Source organism: Giraffa tippelskirchi, chromosome 8 (assembly GCF_054371585.1).
Source record: "Giraffa tippelskirchi isolate mGirTip1 chromosome 8, T2T-mGirTip1v1.2.pri, whole genome shotgun sequence".
NCBI lineage: Eukaryota > Metazoa > Chordata > Mammalia > Artiodactyla > Giraffidae > Giraffa > Giraffa tippelskirchi.
This window is the reverse complement of record NC_137282.1, coordinates 7,241,064-7,259,437: the sequence shown is the minus strand read 5'-3', so window position 1 is coordinate 7,259,437 and position 18,374 is coordinate 7,241,064. Positions and strand designations below refer to the sequence as shown.

General features: G+C 46.4%; 1 protein-coding gene and 1 long non-coding RNA gene across 10 annotated transcripts in view; one reads left to right on the top strand and one right to left on the bottom strand.

Annotated features, from left to right (window-relative positions):
• CSGALNACT1 (chondroitin sulfate N-acetylgalactosaminyltransferase 1) overlaps window positions 1-18,374 on the top strand; it is a 323,001-nt gene that overhangs the window by 82,642 nt on the left and 221,985 nt on the right. The window contains exon 1 of one of the 9 annotated variants that reach the window (XM_081524352.1): window positions 11,585-11,966. The exons of the other annotated variants lie outside the window; for them this stretch is intronic. The gene's annotated coding sequence lies outside the window, so the exon portion shown is untranslated. Of the gene's footprint in view, window positions 1-11,584; window positions 11,967-18,374 lie in introns of those variants that run through there. 9 annotated transcript variants of the gene reach the window in all.
• On the bottom strand, window positions 9,361-11,485 carry LOC145519111 (uncharacterized). The gene is made up of 3 exons (XR_014063540.1): window positions 11,316-11,485; window positions 10,938-10,979; window positions 9,361-10,280 (listed from the first exon to the last, which is right to left on the bottom strand). It is a non-coding gene; the product is annotated as an uncharacterized LOC145519111 (long non-coding RNA).

The window sequence follows — 18,374 nt, the reverse complement described above, 5'->3', positions numbered from 1 at the left end:
AAATGCCATTTCTTTATGCAGCAACCCTGTAAAACCAGTCATGTCTTCATCCTGCTCCTTGATTTACAGCTTTAGAAAATGTTTGCAACAGAAAATAAGCCTGGGGAGCATTTGGGAGAGAGGACGTAATGACGGCAGAATCACTAGGTTTCCAAGGGCATCACCTGGTCAAGGACTGCTCTCTTCAGCAGGGGTCCCTCTGCGGATAATTGGAAAAGTCTCTGAAACCAGTCAGCACTAAAGAAAATCAACCCTGAATATTCACTGGAAGGACTGATGCTGACGCTGAAGCTCCAATACTTTGGCCACCTGATGCGAAGACCTAACTCATTGGAAAAGACCCTGATGCTGGGAAAGATTGAAGGTGGGAGGAGAAGGGGACGACAGACGATGAGATGGTTGGATAACATCACCCACTCTATGGACACGAGTTTGAGCAAACTCTGGGAGATGGTGATGGACAGGGAAGCCTGGCGTGCTGCAGCCCATGGGGTTGCAAAGAGTCAGACAGGACTGAGCGATTGAACAGCAACCAGGACAGAGTCCTCTTTAGTCTTGCACAGAGAGGGACATCTCCCTGTTGTCTTAACATCGCCAGTGTCTGCTCACACCCTGACCCGAAAGTGGGTTCAGGATCAAATCAAGCGTTGGGAACAGAGACTTGTAGGCAGTGGGGGCAGGGGCTGGTTTGGCTCCCTGGCTCTTTGCAGCGCTCATACCTAAGATTCTCTCACGATGAGCTGGCACTTTTTGCACCATGGAAATGTAGCGTTATGTTTCCCCTGGGTTGTTTCAGGTAATACATCTGTCTCTTTAAGTCTTCCGCCCTGCTCTCCTCTCCCAGCCCCGGTCAGTAAGCATTCTTCATACCTTCCTCCACTGTGTGGGTCTGCAAGCTTGAGGCAGCCACTGCCATCCGGGCCACGCATGCCCGGCATGTGAATCACGCCTTCTTTGCAGCCTCCTGGACGGTCTATTCCCAGTTCGTGAAAGCCTGAATTCACATTACCTGGAAGGGAGCCCACTGGAGGGACCCCTCTTTCTCGGAAGGCAAGGCGGATGGGGTGGTGGGTCATTAGTTGTATTCAGTGTCAGATTTGCTCTGGAAATCTTTAATCATAATGAATGATATTTCAATAGGTTTGGCGTTCAGATTTTCTGGGCCCTGGGGGAGAGGTTTAAAAGAAAAATAACCACCCAGAGGAAACAGGGTTTTCACTCTGCTGGCCTTGAACCATGGTAGGAGCTGAAAAACATACAGAAGTGCAGACCTGACCCTGAACGATGGAAGATGGAAAAATCCATTGTCAGCATGGTTATCTTTAAATAGGTTGATGCTATTCCAGTGTTTTCCCAACAGTAACGGGGTGTGGGGTTGGGGATTCGTGGCATCTCAGAGGCCTGCTTGATGGGGAGCCTAATAGATACATGGACGGGCCCCTAGACACCGCATTTTGCATCCTCTTCCAGGTGGGTACAGCCCCGGCAGATTTTTTTCTTTCCCTTTTGTGGTTACAGATGTTTGCCTGCGTGGGGTTTCTGCCTTGGGGGTTGGGGGTCTGTGAGGGGAGAGCCAAGGAGGAGGGTTTTCCTCTCTGGGGGAGCGGAGGCTCAGGGTGGCTGGACACACAGTGTGGCCCCCCCGTGTTGGCCGACCAGGACGGCTCTGCGGAGGCCATCGCGGGTGGACTGTGTCTCCTTGTGGTTCCCTTGTGGATGGCGGGGACGCAGCCAGGCAAGGCCCCTGTCCCCCGAGGAGTGAAGCCAGCGGCTCTCCTGCTCTGAGATGGTGATTGCCTGAGCCTCAGCGTCCTCCTAGCAGACGGCCTTTCCGTGCGCGGGGCCAGTGCTGGGTTCCACTTTCGGACTTAAAGGCTTCCTATCAGGAAAGAGAAAGTGGAATAGCGAGAGGCCTTCTTGTGAGGAGCATATCTGTTTACTGATAACATGGTTGTTAACTGTTTAGATGGCATCTAGTCTTGGACGATGCAAACCTTTTTAAACAAAGCGTCACCTTAGTCTTTTAACTTTGATTTTTTTTTAAATTAGTAAGAGTGTTGGGAACATATATTTATGTTGCCGAAAGGGCAGCAGCTGGTGAATACGCAGAGGGACGGCTTTAAACGGTAGGTGGAGGAGGAGTCAATGCTGGCTGGGGGAATCTACAGATAAAGAACCTCTGACTCCCAGAAGAGTGAGCATTAAGAGGGGGAGTGGCTGAGTGGACTGTGACTTTGTTCCCCAGATCTTGACGTCTTAGGATGAAAGCGCGCTCTTGGGTCAGAGTCAGGCTCAGAAGATGCTGGGCTTCCCTGGTGGCTCTGTGGTAACGCATCCTGTCAGTGCGGGAGACACGGGGTTCGTCCCCGGTCCGGGAAGATCCCACGTGCACGGGCTTGCCACAACCAGCGAGCCTGTGCTCTAGGGCCTGGGAGCTGCAGCTCCACAGTAGCCCCTGCCTGTTGCAACTAGAGAAAAACCCATGCGGCGGTGACGGTCCAGCGCAGCCGAAAACAAACATAAAAGAGAAGATACAGTTCACACGTGAAATTTACTGGGGCGGCAGAAAGGCAGGATAGCCATAACTGTGTGTGCCAGCGACTTCTCTTAGAAACTGACATATACCTGACCTTTAGGGTTCATGGAAGGGAAAGGCTGGAGCCTCCCACAATAACAGAATGTTCTAGGTGTCTGTCCCATTATTTTACAGGGAGCATAACACAGATAGTCATGAAATAGATCAGGGATGAATATCCTCCTCTCTCTTCCAATTCAGGCTACATGTTATCTGTGTTACTTAAAAGACTTTATAGCAATAATAGTGCCGTATTACAGAACATTTGAAAAGTCTCAAAAAAAAAAAGTGCGAGCCATGAAACCAGAAGCCTCATACAGACACTGTTTGGTGCATACTTCAGATTTTAGATAGTTTTGCATTGTGATTTTTGATTTTTAACCTCCGTTTTGTACACAGCTTTGCTGGCCGGTGCGTGGTGAGTCTGTGGAAGGTTTTTGCAGCATCCTGCTGAGGACCTGTGCTGGGTGGTGTTAGCCTGAGGTACTCCCCGTAGTGACTCGCCTTCACGAGGTCTGAGCAGAGTGTTGCTGGCTTCCTGGGCCTTCGAAGGACCAGCCCACACACATCCAGAGTGAGAGGGTTGAAAGGCCCCTTCCCCATAGCAGGAGGTCTGTCTAGGAGCTTTTTGGGGGGTGCATGCTCTGTTTAAGAACTTTTGTTTGAGAACCTTATTTTTTTTTCCAGTGTGTTGTTCTGGGCAGGTGCTACGATGCCATCACTTTTGACGTTGGGGGTGACATGGAGAAGGGCTCTGAGAACACTCCCTTAGCTGATGGAGCTGTTCACGAGGAAGAGGATGGCTTTCTTTGCTGGCAAGCATGTCTGTGTGGGGCTCTCTGGTTCACTCAGAACCCCAGACTGTAGACATCATGGGACCAGGAAACTCTGATTCGTGGTATGGTTGCCTCCAAACCGACAGGCAGCAGGAAGCCTCGCTGTTCCCCATAGTTTTGAAAAATTAGAATCTTCTGGAGGATGTGGCAGCATAGCATTATGGAAAGATTATGGGCTGAATACTGCTTCTGCCATTCATGAGCAGTGGTAGAAGGTGTAATTATCCCCAATTTACAGGTGAGGAAATTGAGGCTTAGGGGGATTAAGTAATTGGCCTGAGGTCACGTAGTTAGAAGAGTTGGGACTCACTCAGGCCTGTCTGGACTCAGCCTGCACTCTGAAATCTGCTGCACGCCCTCGACGTCTCTCTCCATCCCTGCCTCACTCTTACTCTCCTTTCATTTCTCTCTGTCTTCCTTCCCTCTCCCCTCTTCTCTTTTCCTTTCTTACCCTCCGTCCCTGCCTCTCTCCCTCCCTTCCTCTTTTCCAGTGATCTGTGGCCAAGTGTAGGGGATGGTACAGAACACCCTTTATTCGTGTGTATATGAAATTGTGGTTACACACGTAGACCGCAGAGCCTTACTAGGTTCACATCAAGGCCTGGCCGCATCCTAGCTGTGAGCCTGAGCAAGCTACTGAACTTCCCTGTGCCTCAGTTTCTCCATCTGTGAGCCTGAGACAGCAGCACGTCCTCTGTGTTGTTAACATAATAAATGCATCATCCCCTAGAAAGCATTTGGGGCAGAGTCTAGGATATGACGGGCATTCGCTGCATGGGAGCCGTTACTGTTTTGTCATGATTTTGCCACTGTCTCTTCAGGCTGGTTAAGAGGTGGATACCTTGTGGCTGGTGGGACACTCAGCCTTGTCCCCATGCAGGTGCCTAGATGCCCGGGGTCTCTGCAACGTTCTCAGCAACAATGCTGCTGAATGTTCTCAACAACTAAAGCAAAACTGGGTGATCAGCCAGTCTTAAACTAATAGTCTTAGCAGTGATTAACAGGGTATATGTCCTATACTCTTACTGTGCAAAAAAGTAAATGAGAATTTAAGATGATAGGTGATATGATGAAAAACACTCTCAAGGTAATTTCTAGGTTCTGGGCAGATTCAGTTTAAATACTTTCGGAAGCAGTACAGAGATACGAGCTCTGGGGGGGGTTGATACGACTGACTGCTCCTCAGGAGACTTCAGTTTTGTTGGAAACATACGATGACTTGCGGACGGCTTTGTGGGAGTGCTGGATTTGGGGATGAGAGTTCATGTTTTGGGTCCATGTGTGGAAGACATCATCCTCTAGGATGATGACCTCGTTGGGGTGAAGAAGGAGATGCTTAGAGTGTTACAGACGAGAAATAGTGGAAAACACGGGCACAATGGGTCTGGGTTACAGAGTTCTGTTTTTCAGTAGGAATTTAAGAGATAACCATTGCACCCTCTTCTGAGAGATGTCTTGATAAACCTGCCCGGAATATATATGTCCCCCAAAGGGTACACTGGACATTAAAATGCCAAAGTCATCCTGCAGAAAACGTAAACGACAAGGTCATGCAAGTTGGAAAAACCTTTACCTTTTCAGTGAAAGATGAACCAGTGATCTCATCACTTAGATGAGTAGAAAAATCATTTATGAAGGTAGTTACTCACAGCTTCAACAAATGTAACTAGCCAACAGGTACTGATTTTGACTGTCACATTCCACGGACCTGTTCAACACAAGGTGTACAGAGTGGAAGGTGAACATAGTGTGTTAACGTTTTAGCCTCAAAATCCCCCCAAAGGAGCTGAAGCTTGCCGTAATAAATGACTCGAGTGCTGAAAATCTGGTTGCACAGAGAATTTGCTTGGATTTTGGAATTCCTCTTGACTTTTCCTGGTAGTTCCGATCTTCTGAAATATATCTTAATAAACTATGGTTGGGGCTTCCTTGGTGGGTCAGTGGTAAAGGATCTGCCTGCCAGTGTAGGAGACACAGGTTCCATCCCTGATTTGAGAAGATCCCATGTGTGGGAACAACGAAGCCACAACTGTTGAGCCTGTGCTCTGGGGTCCAGGAGCCCCAACTGCTGAAGCCCGCGTGCTCTAGAACCCCAGCTCTGCAAAAAGACAGGGCACCGCTAGGAGAGGGCACCGCTAGGAGAAGCCCCCGCACCTCATGTAGAGAGGCCCCCCCACTAGCGACAACTGGAGAAAAGCCAGAGAAACAGCAAAGACCCAGCGTGGCCAAAAAATAAAAAAGTGTGCTTGGTTGAATAATAATTAACTGTATTTTCTCTATCATTGTTCTGCCTGAATAAAATTTCAGGGTTGAGGGGAACCAAAAAATCAGCCAAGAACCACCAAAAAAGCTGGTGTCTAGGTCTTCTGTGTATCAGAATCTGGTTGGATTCCCAGCAATGCACAAAAGACTCAGACAGGGAGGCCAGTTGGACCCTCCGCTGACTTTGCCATCGACTTTTTCAAGTTTGCCGCACAGACCCGTATTATCTGCCCCATACAATTCCTTTTGTCTTCATCTCCCAGCTCCCTCTTCGGTTACTCTGCCCATTACACTGGCCTTTTCCCAAAACATCCTAAGCGTGTACTCACCTTTGTACCATCTACTTTCTGTCCCCTCTGTCTAGAATACTCTTTCTGTGATACATTTCTTTCGCCCCAGCTCTTAAGATGCTCACTCACCCTGTCTGGTGCTAGACGGACCTTTATTTTCTCTCCTTACACTCAAAGTGGTGTTCTCCCGGTTTCTGACTTGCATTGTAGCTCTTGAGAAATCTGTTAATTGTTGTTTCTTAATTCCTTAGTCAGCTAATTGCTGTTCCAGTGCAGTTAGATTGCACATCTGAGGGTTCAACCAACTTTGGATTGAAAATATTAAAAAAAAAAAAAAATCCAGCAAGTTTCAAAAAGCAAAACTTGAATTTACCTCATGCCAGCAACTATTTATATAGCATTTACAGTGTATTTACAATTATTTACATAACATTTGCATTCTATTTAGCATTATAAGTTCTCTAGGAATGATTTAAAATATGTGGGAGGATGTGCATAGGTGCAAATACAATGCCATTTTACAGAAGGGACTTGAACATCTGTGGATTTTGGTATTTGCAGGGCGCTCCTGGAACCAATCCCTCTTAGATATTAAGGGATGGTTATAATCTATCTTTTCATTCTGGCTGTATTTAAGATCTGTTTGTCTCTGGTGTTCTCTCGTGTCGCTGTGATATGTCAGGAGGTCTTTTGACGACTCTGTACGGAATTTATTAGGTCTTCTGAATCTTTGGATTGATGTCTTTCATCAATTCTAGAAATGTCCAGCCATTCTCTTCATTTGCTGCCTCCAGTTCGGTCTCTTTCTTTTCTCATGGGAATCTAATTAGATTTGTCAGAGGCCTTCAACATTATCATGTCTTTTAATACTTCCTTCAGTTTTCCATCTGTGTCTTTCTCTGCTTCATTCTCAATAATTTCTTCAGTTTGGTCTTCAAGATGTATCTTCACTGGTGTCTAATCTCCTAATAAACATGTCTGTTGCATTTTAAGTTTCACTTTTCTTACATGCTTTGATTTCCAAAAGTTCTATTTATTTAAAACACCTGCTTATTTTTATTTTTGAGTTTTCTGTTTCATATTTATCTTATCAATTGTTAATTTTATTTCTTTAAACGTAATTGCATTGTATTTTGTGTTTGATGATCCTCATATTTGAAAATCTTTGCTGATTCTGTGCGTGTGTGTGTGTGTGTGTGTGTGTGTGTGTGTGTGTTTTCTGCTGATTCTTCCTCCTGTATATTTGTGACTTTTAAGTGTGTCACAGTTTTTTGAAAATTTATCTGTGGAGGTTCTTTCAGGCCTAGACTAAAGATGGATTCTTCCAGCGAATTTGTTTGCTGCTGCCTGATTTTTTGGGGAAATCACCAACCTGGGAGCTCCTTAAAACACATTTTTGTCTCGAGATTTACCAGGTCACCAGGCACTGTGAACTTAGACTGCAGGTCCCATGTGAGGGCTAGATCTTGATAACAGATTTTTAGGGGAGATTGTTTTCTCCATGAAGTCACAAGGTTTGAGAAGTCAGATTTGCTTGCAGTTCCTTGGAGGCAGCCAAACTGCTTGTTATGTGATGACATTGCACAAATTAGTGTGTGTGGGGGGCTCCTGTTCCAAGGTACTTTATCGCTATCATACAGAAAATTTTCATAATTATGTTAAAATCAGAGATGACTGTGGAATGAGGCATCTCAGATCCCTGGAGGTGTGTGATGCACAGGTACCCCCACCTCTGATTAAAACATGTCGCTGACCCCATCCTGCCCATCTGTTACCAAACGAAACTTCATGTGCCCAACTCATAGTGAGGCCACGTTGAAACACTGGAGTTTGGAGCAGAGAATGATTTTTTGTGAGGCCATGCAATGAGACAGGTGGCTCACGCTCCCTGAAAACCCCTTAAGAAAACGTTTTTAAAGGCAAGGTGAAAGAGGGGCATGGTTGGCTGTTGCAGACTTCTTGGTGTTGGAATCCTTTGTTCTCGCAGCTGTCCAGGTAGGTCAGGTTACAATTTCCTGTAAACCTTCAACAACACAAATGTTATTCTCTGTTCTGCAACATTTTACCTCTATATGAATGGAAAAGTGTTATACCTTTAAAGGTCAGAGCCTTGAGAATGGGCTTCCTGTGTATTTCAGACTATAGGTAACATTATTACCTTGAGGCAAAGACATAGAATACAAAGGTTAAAATAAAAGAAACAGACCTTCTATGGAGTCAGGTTTGTTCTTCCCTATTACACATCCAGGCCTGGCTCAAGGGCTCCATCCTCTGTGAAGACGTCCCTGGTTTCCCATGCTAACTCCAAAGGCATCTCCTCTTTGGAATTATCTTAGTACGGTGTGCATTTATCACAAATTCACTCTTATCTCCACACCAGGCTGAGAGCCCCATGTTTTATTCACATTTTTCTGTTCCGTAGCACTCAGTGGAAGGCCTTAAGCAATAGTTGGAATATTTTGTTCAATAATTAAAGGAAAGGATTTAATTGAGTAACAGGATGAGCACCTACTAAACACAGGATTACAAGAGGCTTGCAATTTGAATGGTGCTTAAAGATTCTCTAAATCTCCCACTTGTAGTTCAGAAAGGTTGTTAAAGTGGGTGGGGGCCTTCTCTGGGTGATGGCACCCCCCCATCCCAGAGAGCCTGGGTTTTTTCGCACTGTCTCAGTGTCTGGAGCTTGGAGTGGTTTGGCAAAACTCTGTCCATGGTAGAGTCACAGATGTCCGTTATAGCAGAAAATCTTTGTATCATTCTAAGAAAATGATTTCTGTCCGTCATTGTTTTTTTCAGAGAGAGATTAGGCCAGAATGTTCTACAAAAACTACTGCCCTAAAGTTTATTTGATTATTACTCAATATATTTGACTTGATTTTTAAAGTAAATGAATGCCTATTGCAATTTTCCTTCCTTTCCAATTCTTTTCTAATATCGGGTGATTTTAGATTTTTTTTTTTTTTTCAGTAAAACTGGAGAAATGTTTTTTTCAAGTCTTGAGTTTGCTTTATCTGATTCTTCAGGAAAATTTGCTTTGTACTGAGAACTTTTGGCAAACTACCTGATCTAAACTTTGAAGATCATACAGGACCCTCGTTTTAAAGATGGGGAAGCTGAAGTGAAATAACTTGTCCTGGTCACTCACCAATTAAGAATGGCACTGTTATGATTTGCTTCACCTGAGCTCGGAGCTCTGCTTTCTTCCTTGGACTCCATACACTCACAGCTTCAGCTTAATACTAGGATTTGGTCTGGTTTTAAATGTTAGCCATTAAACATGTTTAAATGCCTTGTCTTCCCATTTGAAATTCAAAGCTAATTGTGATAGTCTCAGGATGTGACCTCACTGGAAAGTAACTGGGCATTTCTAGTTCTTGTTGTTTACTTTGTATTAATATTTGCGGGAAACAGCAGGAAAATATTATCTGTCCAGTGACTACTACTGACAGTGACTAACGCTTGTGTCTTAGTGCGAGGTCCGAACACACTCAAACGTTGTCCTGGGTGTGTTCTCAGTGATCGTTGGACAGGGCACTTGATGCAGTGGGCACTGCGAGGGGGTTGCAGGGCTCTGATTGGCAGGAGCAGTGGGGACACAGGCTCCTGTGTGGACCACCTGGGACAGCTTCCTCCATAGGAGGAGGAGTTCCATCACGGGCTGGGGTGGGAGATGTGAGGCATGCAGGCAGTCCGGAACTGCAGCTGATATCGTGCGCTTGATGATGATAACTGGAAAGGTGGGTGGATGGTTGGATGGAGCCGTCTGACACCCTAGAGAAATGTACAGGTGAAAATTCTGACTTGGTGCTTAAGGCTCTTGGAAGGGATTAAAGCCGTGGGGTTGGATCAGGACCGAGGGCGGGACCTTGAAGCACACAGTGGGCCAAAAAGCAGGAGCCTCTAGGTGGTAGCAGGAGCAGGTGCCCTCGGAGCGGGGGTGCAGGACCTCTACACTGGAAGGGACGGTTGCCATCCGAGGGTGTCCCAGCAGTGCCGAGGGAGATCAAGTCACGATGAAATTGAGCAGGGCTCACTGGATTCATCTGGCAAGGTGTGAGGACTGTGAGAGAATGAAAACTGACAGGAGAGGACTGTCTGTTGAAAACAGGGCTGGAGGAGCAGTGGGGAAGGTAGTATTGTGGTTGGGGGAGCGAGGCGGATGCAGGTTCTGCCCAGGGGGGCAGCAGACCTTGTGGGCGCAGCTCTGAAGAGAAGGGGATGGGTGCACTTTCATCAGTTCATCCTTCACCTCCTTGGCTCTCCCACTTGTGCTACGTACATTGTTGGAAATGCCGAGAGGTGGTTCAAAGCAGAAACCTGGTGAATGGAGACATCGGGGGGGGGGAAGAAGAGAGGCCAGTGAAGAGGCCGTGGGCAGGAGAGGCCCGGGCAGGCTCGCCAGCCAGGTGGGGAGGGGGTTTGAAGAGGGGCTGGCCGTCAGCAGTTTGCATTGCTCGAGTCAGATCAGGAAAGTTAATGGCTTAGGAGTGTCTACTGATTTTGGCAAAGACTATTATAGATACGTGGTGGGATCAAAGTCCAGTAGGCACAGGAATGCTGAGTGGAAGCGCTGGCAAGTGGGCAGAGCTGGTGCAGGCCTCTGTTCCTGAAGCTGCCAGATTGGGCATAGAGAGGAATGTGGTCTAAAGGGTGGTATTGGAGGCCAATAGACTCGTGCTGTCTGTAAGCTGACGGAAGGAGGAAATAGAGAGAGCGGTGAAGCTCTGGAGGGGAGAAGGTTTAAGGAGCGAGGGCCCGGAGGAGGAAGGAGGTGGTCGGGAAGAGACACCTTGCCCGGTGATCAGGAGGGACGGGGGTAATGAGAGGGACCTGGATGTTTCCAGATGGACCCCAACGGCTGTCGTCGATGGCTGTTGAATCCCAGGGTCACTTGTAAGTTGCATCAGCTTCCCCCCCTCCTTGATCTTTACCCCAAGCTTCCTAATATTAAGGGAAGTTGTTACCGCCGCCTACCTTGCAATTCAGGAGTGTTGCCAAATCCAGCCTGCCTGCTGCCTGTTCCGTAAAATAAAGTGTTATTGACACGTAGCCACGTTCATGCACTTACGCATCATCTCAGGCTGCTTTTGCACAACAGCAAAGCCTAAAATAGTCTCTGTCTGGCCCTTTTCCGAGGAGTGTGTAGACCTCTGTACAGGTGGGAAAACCGAGGCGGACCGAGGATGCTGACTTCAGAGGCCCCTCTCCCCCCAGCGCTGGGGGCACTTCTGCATTCTCCAGACGCTGCCTGCTCTGAGAATTACCCGCTGACTCCTCTCTCAGGAACTTGAACTGTTCCGATTGGAGATTCGATCAGATGTGCACGAAACCTGGCCACACCCGCAACGATACCTGTCCGGGTGCTTCCGAAGGAGCCCTGCTGATGCCGGCAGACTCTGCCTGCCCTGCTCTCTCCGGGACTGGGATGTGCTGCCTTATTCTGCTTCCGTTGGATGGCTTTTCTTCACTTTTTCTGAGAAGCCAAGACCCATTTCCTCTCCAGAATCATTACCGGAAGCCCCACGTCTTCCTCACCCCGTTGGTTTTGTTTCTCTGCCTTGAGTCTCCCCAGCGGTTGCGTGTGTTGTCTCCACCCTTCTTGTGCGTTTCCGGTCTCGTCTGTGTCCTGGGAGAGGCTTCGTTGTGGTGGGGCTGCGGCGTGCTCTGCTCCAGCCCGGGGTACGGGGACCACTCCGACCCTGAGTCCCACAGTTGCTCAGCAGGTACGGATGCCCAGCACATGAATTTTGATGAAGCTGAAAACATCTGAAGTGCCGCAGAATCACGCTCTTATGCACGAAGTGGTGCTAATTGCTGACCCTTCTCAGCGACTCTTGAAGCCAGATCCTCTGCTGACTCTTTCGCATTCACTTTGACTTGCTGAATACAGTGCAAGCAACGTGTTTGCAGGCACGTTTTCCCTGCTACCCTGCTCTGTTTCCAAGAGAAAATACACCTCCATTCAAGTCTGGGTCTCTGTTGGATTTTGAAGTGCTTCTGAAGGTGAGACAGGCTGGGGCCTGGGACCCTTGGCTGCAGTGCTTGCATCTGGACAAAAATATGGGGAAACTATAAGGGACTGAAAGTCACTGCGTGCACGTGCAGTTGGGGCAAATTATAGACACAAGATACAAAAAGACCCCAAAGCCCAGCTGCCACTTCTGAAGAGCTGGAAACAAAAGCAGGGGTTTGGGGGCAAAAGCAAGGTCCTGCACATGCCCGCTGCCCTCAACACCACCCAAGGGTGTGGCCGACCGCCTAAGCCATACCTCTGGCTGACCTCTGGGCCTGCTCCTACCCTCACCCCATAGGAGGAACCAGCTTGTCCCCGCTTGGGGAATGAGCCAGCAAGGGAACCTATTACTTGCTTTTCCCTCCCCACTGCTGCAGCAGGAGCCCCAATAAAACCTTGTCTGAATTTCTTGTCCGGCCTTTTATCAATTTCTATTGATTGGGCAGGGCCAAGAACCCTGGTAGATAACAAAGGGACCGAGATGTGAATAGCTGCAGTTTAGTTCTTCAACTGAAAATTTATCAGGTTGTAGCTGTATCTCCTTAGCCCTATTGTCTAGAATCTTGTTCCACAAAGTGTGGTTGGCCCGCCTCAGTACAGGTGGCCCTTGGGACTGCCTTAAAGATGTGGAGTCTTGGGTTGCCCCCAGACTTACTGATCCGAATCTGCATTTTAACGAGGTCCCCTGGGATGCGTACACACGTCAAAGTTTGAGAAGCACTGCTCTGGCCTATTGACCTTATGTTTCAGACGAACACACAAAATCCAGAGCCCTACCTCATAGATGTTTTATACCTTTTTTATCTTGTAAGAATGTGGTTTTATATCTTATGATGAATGTTTCCCCTATCGGAAAAAGTTTGCCATTTTTCTCAGTTATTGTTGGAGGTAGATCATAATTAAGAGACTGAGTGTGCTTCTGAGTATGCTTTTACTCTTTCTGCATTTAATTTCTGTCCTTATGTAGAAATAAAGTCTAAAATCCCTCCTGCTGCCTTTGAGGATACTTTGCAGCAAGTGAACAACCTCTACCCTCAACCGTAGACTTAATGCTGTTTTGTTTTATTTTCAAATCTGTATTGAATTTGTTACAATTGCATCTGTTCCATGTCTTTTAAAAAAAAATTATTTCATTTATTTAAATTGGAGGATAATTACTTTACAATATTGAGTGGTTTTTGCCATACATCGACATGAATCAGCCCTGGTTGTACATGTGTCCCTCTGTCCTGAACCTCCCTCTCACATCCCTCCCCATCCCACCCCTCTGGGTGGTCCCAGAGCACCGGCTTTGAGTGCCCTGCTTCATGCATCGAACTTGCACAGGTCATCTAGTCATATGGTAATATACGTGTTTCAATGCTATTCTCTCATATTATCCCACCCTTGCCTTCTCCTACATAGTCAAAAAGTCTGTTCTTTACATCTGTGCTTCTTTTGCTGCCTTGCATATACGGTCGTTGTCACTGTCTTTCTAAATTCCATATATATGCATTAATATACTGTGTTGGTGTCTCTTTCTGGCTTACTTCAGTCTGTATAATAGGCTCTGGTTTCATCCACCTCATTAGAACTAACTCAAATGTGTTCTTTTTTATAGCTGAGTAATATTCCATTGTGTATATGTACCACAGCTTTCTTATCCATTTGTCTGCTGATGGGCATATAGGCTGCTTCCATATCCTGGCTATTATAAAACAGTGCTGCAATGAACATTGGGGTACACGTGTCTCTTTCAATTCTGGTTTCCTCGGTGTGTATGCCCAGCAGTGGGATTGCTGGGTCGTATGGCAGTTCTATTTCCAGTTTTTTGAGGAATCTCCACTCTGTTCTCCATAGTGGCTGTACTAGTTTGCATTCCCACCAGCAGTGTAAGAGGGTTCCCTTTTCTGCACACCCTCTCCAGCATTTATTGTTTGTAGACCTTTTAATGGCGGCTGTTCTGACTGGCGTGAGATGGTACTTTATTGTGGTTTTGATTTGCATTTCTCTGGTGATGAGTGATGTTGAACATCTTTTTATGTGTTTATCAGCCATTTGTACGTCTCCTTTGGAGAAATTTCTGTTTAGTTCTTTGGTCCACTTTTTGATTGGGTTGTTCATTTTTCTGGTATTGAGCTGCATGAGCTGCTTGTATATTTGGGGATTAATTCTTTGTCAGTTGCTTCATTGCTATTATATTCTCACATTCTGAAGGCTGCCTTTTTACCTCGCTTATAGTTTCCTTTGTTGTGCAAAAGCTTTTAAGGTCAATTAGGTCCCATTTGTTTATTTTTGTTTTTATTTCCATGTTCCCTGTCTTGATTCTTTGGCACCATGCATGTGGGATCTTTCTTAGCTCCCCGAGCAGGGGTTGAAGCCGCACCCCCTGCTCTGGAAGGTGAAGTCCCAACCACTGGACTGCCAGAGAAGTCCCTTAATGCTGTGTGTGTGTGTGTGTGTGTGTGCGTGCGTGCACATATCATTCCCCCTTGATGATCTTGGAAATTGCTTGTATGCTTAACTGTGAATTCTATACTAAGTGAAGTTTTGTCATTTTTCGAGTCCTTGAAAAAAATGAGGAACTAATTAAATATAGGAACAAGTCAATAGATGAATAAAACTACCTTTCTTTAAAAGTGCATAATTCATTCATAACACTAATTGTTATTGTCCTTCCCACCGGTTAATCCAAGCAGGCAGAGTAAAACATTATAGCATTTATTGATTTTTGGACAAGTCATGCACACGTACAGAATTCAGACCATCTCATTCCCATCCTCATCTCCCAGCTGGGCATCTCTTTGTACAAGTTTCTTGGGGACACTCTAAGAGGTAGCATAAATATTAGGAGGTTCAGTGTGATTTGGCCAAGAGGGTGAGCTCTGACGCCAGACAGAGTCTGAAACTCAGTCATTCACTTTGTGACTTTGGGCAACCTCACTGTACCTCAGTTTTTCTCATCTGCAAAATGGGTATATGAATGAGGTCTCAGAATTACTGAGACCAACTGATGAGATAATTCATGTAAAGTGCTAAGAACAATTCTTTGCATGTAGAGTACATGCAACAGGTAATAACGATTAATATTAAACGGGAACACTTTTTTTTGTCCTTATCCTGTACATAACTAGTAGCATATGGTGTGCACTTCCACATCTTGGTTTTTTTTTTTTAACTTAATGGTATGGGGATTGGTTCATTTTATTACATATAGATCTGCCTCATTCTTTTTAGTGGGTCCACAGTATTCTCTTCTGCGGATATAATTTTATGTGTCTAGTCCCCTATGGGTGGACATTTAGGTTGTTATGATATAAAGAGCCTTGATATTATATTGGTATTATAAAGAGCCTTAGTGAAATGGCATGTGTACATGTACTAGTGTGTCTGTAGGATAAATTTCTAGAAGTGGAATCTAGAAATGGTTGAAGTACAGGTTTTTGTTTTGCTGGATACTGACAAATTGCCCTCCGTAGAATGATGTACCCCTACCAGCAAAATAGTCTCATATACTTGTTTTGACAATCAATGTTTAATTTTTAAAAATACAATTTTGTATTAGAGAAATGCAAATCAAAACTACAGTGAGGTTCCCTTCACACCAAGGATGGCCGTCATCAAAAAGTCTACAAACAGTAACTGCTGTAGAGGGTGTGGAGAAAAGGGAACCTTCCTATACTGTTGGTGAGCATGTAATTTGGTGCAGCCACTATGGAAAACAGTAAATGTGCTCAGTCATGTCCAACTCTTCGCAACACCATGGACTGCAGCCCACCAGGCTCCTCCGTCCATGGGGATTCTCCAGGCAAGAGTACTGGAGTGGGTTGCCATGCCCTCCTCCAGGGGATCTTCCCAACCCAGGGATCGAACCCAGGTCTCCCGCATTGCAGGTGGATTCTTTACCATCTGAGCCACCAGGGAAGCTGAAAACAGTATGGTGTTCCTTAACAAAGTAAAATAGAGCCACACGTGGTTGCTGTGGTTTGCCAGGTCCAGTGTGGGGAATGCCCGGGCCCACAGAAGGTTTGTGCTGATTTAGGGGCCCGTGGACAGTTGGGGTTCCCGGGTGCTCTGCAGTGGGCTTCATCACCGCTCTGTATGCTTGCCTGCTGCTGGGAGCCAAGGAGACCTTGCAGGCGTTCCCTGAAGCTCTGGACCACAGATTCTTTATCAGCATGGCACTCGTCCCTTCTCAGCAACTTGACAAGATCTCCGCTGGAGGAACGTGTCTCCCCCACCCCTTGGGAATTTAGCCCAACGCAAGAGATGCTGTTAAACTTCGCAGTCAGTGCCATTCCTGTGGCTCTTACTATGGGGCTAGTCTTTTTGTCAATTGTTAATTGTCACCAAGACCCAGTGAGACAGGTGAAATACTGAAGCTTAGAGAGATTAGCTGACATGTAAACTGGGAAGGGCGCAGAACTGAGATTCTTGTCCGTGTCTTTTTCATAGTGAAGATCGTCCTTCCTCGTCCACTGTGCCATCCTGCCAGCTAAAAATAGAAGTGCCAACACCAAGGCCAGGAGCTGTCACATTTGTCTGACACAATAGTTTTTTTCTAAATAAGGGCTTATTATGACCCCTGGTTCAACTACCTGTAAGGTAATTACAGTCAATTTTAATGTTGCTAATGATTTTCAATATCTCCTCTAATTATCTTTATTACTTCTCAGAGGACTAAGGCCTTCATTCATTGACAGGTTGTCAGAATTGCCCTTAACTTCCCAGCGATCAGCAGTACCACCCAGGGTCTCTCATCACTGGTGATGAATAGAGCTCTCTTTTTGTCTCTCCCCCTCCTGGCGGCCCAGCAAGGTCATCATCCACTTCTCTTAGGATCCTCAAGAACACCAGGCAGCATTCTTATTGCACACATATCTGTATCTGCAGGATTTTCCTGTCTTCCCACGGAGTGATATTGATAGTTCTATCTTCATTAATTCCTCCCATCGCTGCCCATTTTCTTCCTCCTTTGTGTACACCGTCTCTTTTGAAGTGTTCTATAGGCTTATTGAGATTTGTCGATTTCTCATCCTTCATTTATTTCTTGTTATTCTTCTTTTGGTTATAAGGCTTACTGTATTCTGTGCCTTCCCTGGGCATTATTGTTGCTGTTTTCCTGTCCCTTTGCCCCAGTTCTGATCGAGGCCGTTCAGGGTCTGGGTTGGGTTGTGGTGGAGCAGGGCCAGGCCAGCACTGCCTGGGGGAGCCCACAGGGACTGTCTGGGCTTCTAGACTCAGAGCATCACTCAGCTCTGCCCATCATTCCCTTCCTAGCTGCCCCAGGCCCCCGCCAGTGCCCAGCTCGGCTTTTCCCAGGGGCCACAAGCCAGCTAGGAAAGAGAAAGCAGTGCCTCCAGCATCGGGCAAGGAGAGGGTCGTCTCTGTGGTCTCTGGTCTTTCCTGAGTGGGTAGTGGGTTCCACGCATGGCTGGGCACCCTGGGCTTTGATCCAGGTGTCTGGGACCCACTACCTCGAACCTCACACCAAGGCTGTAAGGGTCGTTACTCTCTGTGTTTGCCGGTCAAGGAAGCTGATGCTCTGAGAGGTTGAGATCTCGCCTGTGGGTGCTCCGGGGTTCTAGCCGTGTCTGAGCCTCCACAGTCTGCATCAGTTCCACTGCAGCACATCTTTTCTCTCCAAAGGCACTTGATACTTGAGTGTTTTCTGCACTTTCTGTCATCTGCATTGAGTTAGTGCCTTCATGTCCTCCTTAGAGGGTGTCTCAGTGGGTATCTTAATACTACTGCGTCATGCTCCCTGGAGTCATTTATTATTCCCTGTCTGACTCATGGGGTTTCCCTGGTGGCTCAGTGGTAAAGAATCTGCCTGCCAGTGCAGGAGGTGCAAATTCAGTCCCTGGGTCAGGAAGACCCACCCGGAGGTGGAAATGGCAACCCGCTCCAGTATTCTTGTCTGGGAAATCCCGTGGACGGAGGAGCCTGGTGGGCTACTCCATGGCGTTGCAAGAGATCGGACACAACTTAGCGATTAAATAACAACATTTGACTCATTAATAATCTCAGTACATCATTTCCCTTGTTCACTATGTTAGAATCAGTACCTGGTGAACCCCGTTTCCCAGGCTCCTGCACAGTGAGAGCAGGCCTTAAAGTAATGTCACATGGGGCCTTGACCATCTGATAATGTCAAATCAAGGTCATTGATTATTTTCCTTTTAATGAGTTAAACTTTGATGCTTAAAGGATTTTTACATGGATTTTTCGCTTTTATCGGCCCTGTTTTTTTACATTTAGACCCGGGTCTTGCCTAAACAGAGCATTCTGTAGGTGTTTACACAGGAATTTTATTATAGGTAATATTGGGCTGACTGCAGACTGGGTAAGACCTTGAAAAGTCTAGGGTATGTCTCAGTTTCATAAAATTCTTATAGTGAGTTTTAATCTGCAGTGGA